Here is an 8,127-nt window from a genome sequence, read left to right on the forward strand (position 1 = left end):
GGCCTGAACATCCATGGCTAGTGGCCTCTCCACTACCGGTAAATATGCCAAACTGCCCATGCTCTCAGCCTTCCTACTCAATGCATCGGCCACTACATTGGCCTTCCCTAGATGAATAATATGGTAATATTATAGTCTTTCAATAACTCTAACCATCTCCACTGGCGCAATTAAGGCCCTTCTGCTTGAACAAGTGCTGGAGACTCTGATGGTCGATATAGACCTCACATTGGACGATGTATAGATAGTGCCTCAAAATCTTCAGTGCGTGAATAATAGTTTTTGACGACCAATTTGACCCTCCACTTTTAAATTAATTTTTTTACACTTATTAATCAGCAATAAATGTAGCAGAGTATTTTTAAAATTAATAATACCTATTTTCTCAAAATATAAATGATATAATAAGTATAATAATGGTTAGTAAAATCAATTCAATAATCAATAGTAATTTAGTCTTAAATATTTATATATTATACTACTTCTAGTACATTAATTAATTAAACTAATCTTCATGATTTTATAAATAAGTATTATGATTCTTTTAATAATTTAGTCTTAAAATTTATAATTATATTACCTCCATTACTTTAGTTAACCAAACAATTAATTTTCATAATTTAATAGATGAGTGCTATAATTTTTATTATTTAAAACTAACTACTTGCAGTAACTAATAATACATTTGTTAATTATATTTTATTATATTTTATTATATTTATTAGGATTAATTAAGTCTAATTAATTTAATTTTAAAAGGGGTCAAAACGTAAAATGGGCTACAATTGCAAATGATTAGTTTAACTCAATTGGCCACGTTTTAAATATGTTTTTAGCCTGCTATCCAAAGAATCTGGCCCATAACATTTGCCGAATACCTACAACCTGGTTCGGCAGTACCATTCTTCATTCTATTTGGCTATCCATGTCACTCGCCCTCAACCAATCTCAAAATGCCACATCACACATCCCAAACAGTCACAGAAGAAACACAACGCATCTGGAATGTTGATCCAAATCATCAACGGTCCATAGTTAATTTCAATTTCTCCTTTATTTTTGAAATTCCCAGTATTTTATCTCAACGGTTGGATCCAAGTGATCCAACGGCTCCCATTTTGTCTGCATTAAATATTTTCCCCCTATTTTATCTCTAAAACTACGAATCCATTGACCGCAATGATCCAACGGCTCCCATTTGATCATGCATTTTAACTAGCCAAAGACGTCAAACCCTAATCATTATATCCTTGACCGGCCACCCTTTCTTCCCCTTCCTCTCTCTTTTCTCTCATCTCCATCAAACCCCATCGTACTGAAATATTTATGTTGTCTCTCTTCCAACCACGAATGCCACTGAGATTTCCTTTTTTGTCAATCAATTTGAATCCCAAACCCTAAAATCCTAGACCAAAGAAAAAAGAACTAATATAATCATTTCACCTTCTACTCGTTCAAATAACTACATGCAACTATAGATTCATGAGAATCTTGACTATATTATGATGATTCTTGATCCAGAGATCAAACACAGTGACCTCTGGACATCGGTTTTGACTGATGGTCTATTTGGCTCTAACAGCCAATTTTCTTCACCATTTCATACCAAGGTAAACTTCTTTCAGATTTTCCCCCTCTCTTCCCATCTTTCCTTTTTTTTTTTGCTCTTATCCGTAACTCAATCGTCATCTTTCACTATCCTTTCGAATTCAGATGAACCCTAATGCTCTAATGCTCTTACCTAACAAGATGAAATACCTTAAAAACCAAAGTAAATCTATCTGTTTATATACTTTGAATCTCTTCTCTAATTTTTTTTTCTTTTCTTTCACTTTTGCTAGAGTTTGACCACAGTGAGTTGATTGTGAGATTGAGTTCTTAAAAGGCTACAAATTATCCTTACTTGGTTTACTGCTCCGAAGAAGGTCAGTGCATCACGACCTCCCTTTTTTATCTTTCAACTAATTATGTAACTCTTTATTTGATGTTTTTCCTGTTAATCACCTTTTGTTCATGGTATACATCAGTAACATTGTGACTATTCTTGCTATGTTCTGCTTTTTGTGTTATGCTCAATTTTGAGTTAATAATATTTCCTGATAGTTATGTTATCTCTATGTTGTTGTTGAACTCTATTTCTCATGACTTAGCTAGTAGAAATGATTTTACACTATTGTAGTCCTTATAAGCAATCATGTTGAGCTTTCATGAACTAAATTCTATGTTAATAATTATATGTGTGTTCCATCCTTGTTAGTTGAATAATAGCCATATATATATTATCATGTTGACTGAACTATGTTCTTGAACTTCTCCTGATGTCCTGTTAAGATTTTATACTTGATGCCATAAGCTATCTTGATCTTTATGCCTATGAAATTGTATTGTATTGTTTTAGCTCAATGAATGATGTTCAGCACTGCTCATATTCTCATGTTGATCTGTTTGCCAGAATGGGTTAGTTGGCAGTCTTGTTCATGATGCTATGTTGTACTAAATATTTAAGATAGAATGATTCATGTGAGTCTATCGTGATAATAAAATAAATGGAATCATGTGATAAACTTGTTGGCAGACTTATCGCTGAACCTGCCTATTTATTGTATTCTGCTTGTCTTACCTAGATCAGCCATAAAATGGGTGTCTTTACTTGCTATCTCATGACTATCCGATAGCATTGTTTGGATAATCCTCACTTATAAATATGAATATGGTTTGGTTATGGTCATCTGAAGGTCTGATGGATTGTACTTTGACATGATTAGATATCATGCCTATTAGGATTAAATAAAGACTTAAATTAGGCTTCTTACTCATGTTAGTGTCCCTGTTAATCTAGTTGATTGGTATGCCCTTTGGAAACTCTGAGTAATGCTACTAGCATAATTATTCAATATATGGAAGTCTTAGCTATATGCCTACTTGCTTGGAAAGCTATGCTGAAACTGTTATGATGTTTGAGACTTGTTCTAGTGGCCTAAACCCACTTAAGGAAGTTCTGAAGTATTGAACCTTTAGTGGAATTAATAGAACAAGTGCACATGCCCATCTTTGTCACTTACCGATGCTTTAGACTACTCAATAAGACATCCTGAACTTGTAGTTGTAAGAAATGGAACCTATCTACTGGCAGCATATAATCAGTTTTCTTTGCTTTCATACTTCTGCTTGGTTGTATCCTAGTAGTGATACTCATAAGTGTTCTGTACATGTTGTGATACTTAGAATCAACATCAGGGCCTTTTATCACCATCAAAACTTTAATGATCCACTTGTAGTGACATGTTCTTATATTTTGTGTTCTATTGAGAATGTTTCAAGGTCAATATTGTTAAGTCCTTAGCTGCATATGGTTTGGCACTCTAATGATGGCCGTAATTCTTAAAATGGTTGTTTGTTTTCAAATTGGTGTTTCTGTGTGGATGAACCTTTGAAAGGTTTTATGATGAACCTTTTGTACTTGCCCCTTTCATGTTCTAGGTTGGTTGAGCTGTTGAGTTAACATTAGCTTGTGCTCAAACTTTTGAGGAAGATTAATGGTCAATGTTCCAAAGTATTTGGGTGTGAGCCTGGCTTTGTGTTTGAGGCAGCCCTCTCTGACACAAGCACTGCTCGAGGTCCATGAGACCTGTATGAACTCTGAAGTGTCAGGGGTCCATAGGGGGACTTCATAAATAAACATGGTTCACCCTAAGCCCTTAATCATTGATCTTAACAATCTTCAAAGGTTTAAAACAAATGAAAATTAACTTTATCGTGCTCTTTAGATATTTATTATTTATTATAATTTTATATTACTTCATCTTTATGTTGACGTATACTATTTATTTTCACTTTCTTTTATGCATGATCGATTGGGCCTACTGAGTTCATTTGGAAACTCAGGCCCGAGTTCAAGAAATTGGGTCCCTTCCTTGCTACCTATTGAGTCCGCTGCTGATTTGAATTCTGCTGGGCCTGGCTACTTGCCAACCCGATATCAAGAGTCCAGCCTTCTTTTCTTTTACTTAAAATTATTGCTGTTATTATTTGTTGTTTCTATGTATATATCTTTGAAGAACGAACCTTATTATTGGATATTCTTTTGGCATCTTGATTATTTAGAAAAATTAGGTAAAACAAGACTTATAGATAAAAGGTATCTTTGATCATAAGGTTCACCTGTTTCAACTACTTTGAAGTTTTGAACCTCAATATTTTAAGACTAATCATTTAATAAACAAACAACTTTTCTCTATTTATATTTTGCCACTAATGAGTTTTCAGTGATCTTAGGCTTTCGCAGATCCAAAGGATGAAAATAAATCCTCTTTGAAAAATCTTCAAATGGATCACGTAGAAGACACGAACTGTTTCAAAAATAAAAGGTAATCATATACAGTGGGTTTGCAAAGAATAATACCAATGCTTTTGAAAACGCAAGGCCTTCTACTAGAGCAGTTTTTTTCTAAAACAAACAAGGTATATATGCTTTCAATAAATAGCGTATTTTGAAGCAATCTCTCATTCTACAATTTATAAAGACTCACAAATAAGTATTACCCCTCTAAAGGAGATACACAACCTTTTCTCAAAGATGAGTTTTCAAACAATATTCAAAACTTTCACAGAGCCTCATTGAACAACTTCAACCAAAATCAACTACGATATAGATACTTTTTCCCCGAACCTAGCCTAAGTTTCAGGATATACCTCAGGTAGATTTTAAGAGATGTCTAATACCTTCTCCTTAGAATAACTAAAACCCTTACACCAATTTCACTGGTTAGCAGACCACTAGGATAATATTTTTACAAACTTATAGGTACCCTAGTATACCTTAAATATTAGGTGGCGACTATTTTTATCAAATTCAGAAGACCTACTAGTTGTATTTTATTTTGACTTAAGCAAATTAGGATGCAACAACATGGCGACTCCGCTGGGGATGTATACTTTGGTTCTGACCTTAGCAGACTTAGGCTAGACTTGAATTTGGGGATGTTTGTTTATATTCTACTTTAATTGTGTATTTAACCTGCAAATATGTGTTTACTCATTTTATCTTACTTGCTTACACTTTACATGACTTTATAACCTGCTAATATGTGTTTATCTGTTTATTCTTAATATTATCACTATGTCTCCTCAATAACGTATTACTACCTTATACATTGTCATCACATTTTTCCTATCGAGTCTTGGTTGTACACAATCACACACAATGTAACGCGAGGGTTGTCTTTTTACCCCTCTGAACCTTCTTTTCAAAACTTTCTAGTTTCAAAGAATGACCTTGTCAGGACAACTGACATATCGTCTCGCAGTTATTCAGTCCAACTCTAAATTTAAGAAACACTCTATTCTTAGGAATCACAAGTCATACTGCATAAACCTTAGGTGGTTCGGTCCTTGGTATTGACTCATAATTAGGAAAGCCATCATAATGTCAATGGGTCATACACCTAACGACATGTCTTCCATGGAACAACAAATCAATCCAGATAAGACACCAAGGATTTGGAGCAAAATACTTACTAAACCATTCACCCTTTTAGATGGAAATCAACCGCAATGACCTGGAAATTAGCATGGTCATGGGAGCACCTCACAAGCTGTAATGATCCGACCAGTTATTTTGTATATTTGGGACCTGTTTCCCCTTTTGATGCATCACACATGTGTAACGTATTCTTTATGACTTGCGGGATTGATTGATTTCATTCCAGGAAGACTTCAGGATAATTTAGACCATTTGATCCTTGGCTTAGAAGCCTAAGTTATTTATGAGAATATTTGACTTTTGTGAAAAAGATATCGGATTGGTATTTTGATGGCTTCGATAGCTTTGTATTGTAAATTAGAACTTGGACGTATGCCCGGAATCGAATTTGGAAGTCCGTAGGTTGATTTGTGTTGTTTTGTCAAAAATTAGTAATTTGGGATTTAAAAGTTTGACCGTAGGTTGACTTTTGGCTATCGGGCTTGGAATTGGATTTTGGGACTTGAATAGGTCCACTATGCTATTTTTAACTTGTCTGCAAAATTTGGTGTCATTTGGAGTTGATTTGATAGGATTCGGACGCTTAGTTGTAATTCTAGAGGTTGTTGAACTTTACTTTGAAATTTATGCGTTTTGGTATCCGATTCGTAGTTATAGATGTTATTTTTATGTTTTGATCATGCTAGCGAGTTTGTATGATATTTTAAGACTTATGTGGATGTTTGGTTTGGAGCCCCGAGGGCTCGGATGAGTTTCAGACGTGTTTCAGAGTGTTTTGAACTTATCACAGAAAATCTGGTGTGCTGGTGCTCTGATGTCGCAATTGCTCTGATATCATAATTGTTTTATCTTGCATTGTTTAATGATATTAAATCAATTTTGGTTAGATATGAGCCGCGTGAGGTGAAATTCAGGGGAAAATCTATTTCCCAGGGTTCAGTTGGCCTAGTTGAGATAAGTATCTTGCCTAACTTTGTGGGGGGGAGGGGGGGGACTCCCCTTAGGAATTGGTTTGTTTGTGCTAATTTTGTTATGTGAAAGCCGTGTATGTAAGATGACGAGTGGGTACACGGGCTATATTTGGTGTTTGACTGATTTAGGCTATTTAGACTCTTACATGCCTTACTTGACGTTGTTAAAACATGTTTCACCTCTTACTTGCTAATTTGCTCTTATATGCCTTAGTTGAAGTTATTTCATTCCTTATTGTTTGTTACATCTTTAATTTGTTGAATTGTTTGTAATTGAAGTTGTTATTTAGTGAAATATCTTATTGTTGAGTTATTGGTGTTGAAGTTGAGAAAGTCGTTATCACATTGAGGTAAAGTTGTTAATTGTTGAGATATGCTTTTTGTTTAGCAACTCACTTTCATTTTGTGATTGTTGAGATTCTTGTGCATATTGTGGTTGAGCCATAGGCCGTTTGTTGTGGAAACATTTGTATTGTTAATTTTTTTGGCAAGTTGTGGCATATGGGCACTTGTGGTGCGAGTTGTGATTATGTTGTGATATTGATACGCATGCGGTGGTATAAGGCTAGGGGTTGATATGCATGAGGTGAGATAAGGTGGGCTTGATACGCGCGTTGCTAGTAGGGGAACTACTTGAAGCCACGTTGTGTGTTAAGGTGGGCTAAAATGCGGGTATCTATTTCGGAAAACATGATTTTGAAAATTAAATATAAGGCTCCCGCGGTGATATAAGGAAATATTGTAATTTAAATTGTGAAAAGTGAATACGAGATGGTACCTCGGGTGTGATTCTTATTGTGCATTCCATATTGAAACGAGTTATTGGTTGAACAGTTCTTGTTGCTTTATTTCTTCCTTGTCTTACCAATTTTGTTCTATTTGATTATTTGAGATTCTCCTTGGTTGCTTCCTTATTGTTGTCTTTCTGCCTACGATTCTGTAATTAGTTAACGTTATTATACTGCCTTATTGTCATTTATTTCCTCGCTTTCCATTACTTCTCGTTATTATATTTTTTTCTATTTATTATGTCCTAGTAGGTGTCTTGACCTGGCCTCGTCACTACTCTACCGAGGTTAGGATTGATACTTATTGGGTACCGTTGTGGTGTATTCATACTACACTTCTACACATCTTTTTGTGCAGATCTAGGTACGTCTTCACGTGCTGTCTTCAGGAGACTTCAAGGTATACTGCTCAGCGTCCGCAGGCTTCGGAGTCACCTTCCATTATATTTCCATTTTTTTGTTCTCTTATTTGGATACTGTTGTAATAGACATTCTAGATTATCCTATAGATCTTATAACTTAGTTCCACTGGTTTTTGGAAATATGTTGTTGAGATCCTATTTTGGAGGTTTATATGAGTTTAACTATTTTACTTTAGTATCTCTATTTCATCATTTCTGTTAAATTCTTATTAAATGTTAGGCTTACCTAGTCTTAAAGACTAGGTGCCATCACGACATCCTAAGGAGGGAAATAGGGGTCGTAACACAAGCTAAAACAATGGAGGAGGAATATCCGATGAGAGCACGGAGATAAAATCAAGATACATATAGGAGCATTGACTGCACTAATGAACATTCGAGTTGATAGGGTACTCACCAGGTTATTGATAGAGTTCTAGGGCCCGGCCAAGGCGGTTTTCAAGTTTGTTGACTACAAGCTGATG

The 8,127-nt window shown here is 35.0% G+C and overlaps 1 long non-coding RNA gene across 1 annotated transcript; it reads left to right on the forward strand.

Moving 5' to 3' along the window:
- The first annotated feature begins 1,274 nt into the window (after positions 1 to 1,274).
- Positions 1,275 to 7,838, forward strand: LOC107799498 (uncharacterized). Its single transcript, XR_001651140.2, has 3 exons — positions 1,275 to 1,610; positions 1,842 to 1,925; positions 7,600 to 7,838. It is a non-coding gene; the product is annotated as an uncharacterized LOC107799498 (long non-coding RNA).
- Positions 7,839 to 8,127: the final 289 nt, after the last annotated feature.

This window comes from Nicotiana tabacum, chromosome 12 (assembly GCF_000715075.1).
Source record: "Nicotiana tabacum cultivar K326 chromosome 12, ASM71507v2, whole genome shotgun sequence".
Taxonomy (NCBI): Eukaryota; Viridiplantae; Streptophyta; class Magnoliopsida; order Solanales; family Solanaceae; genus Nicotiana; species Nicotiana tabacum.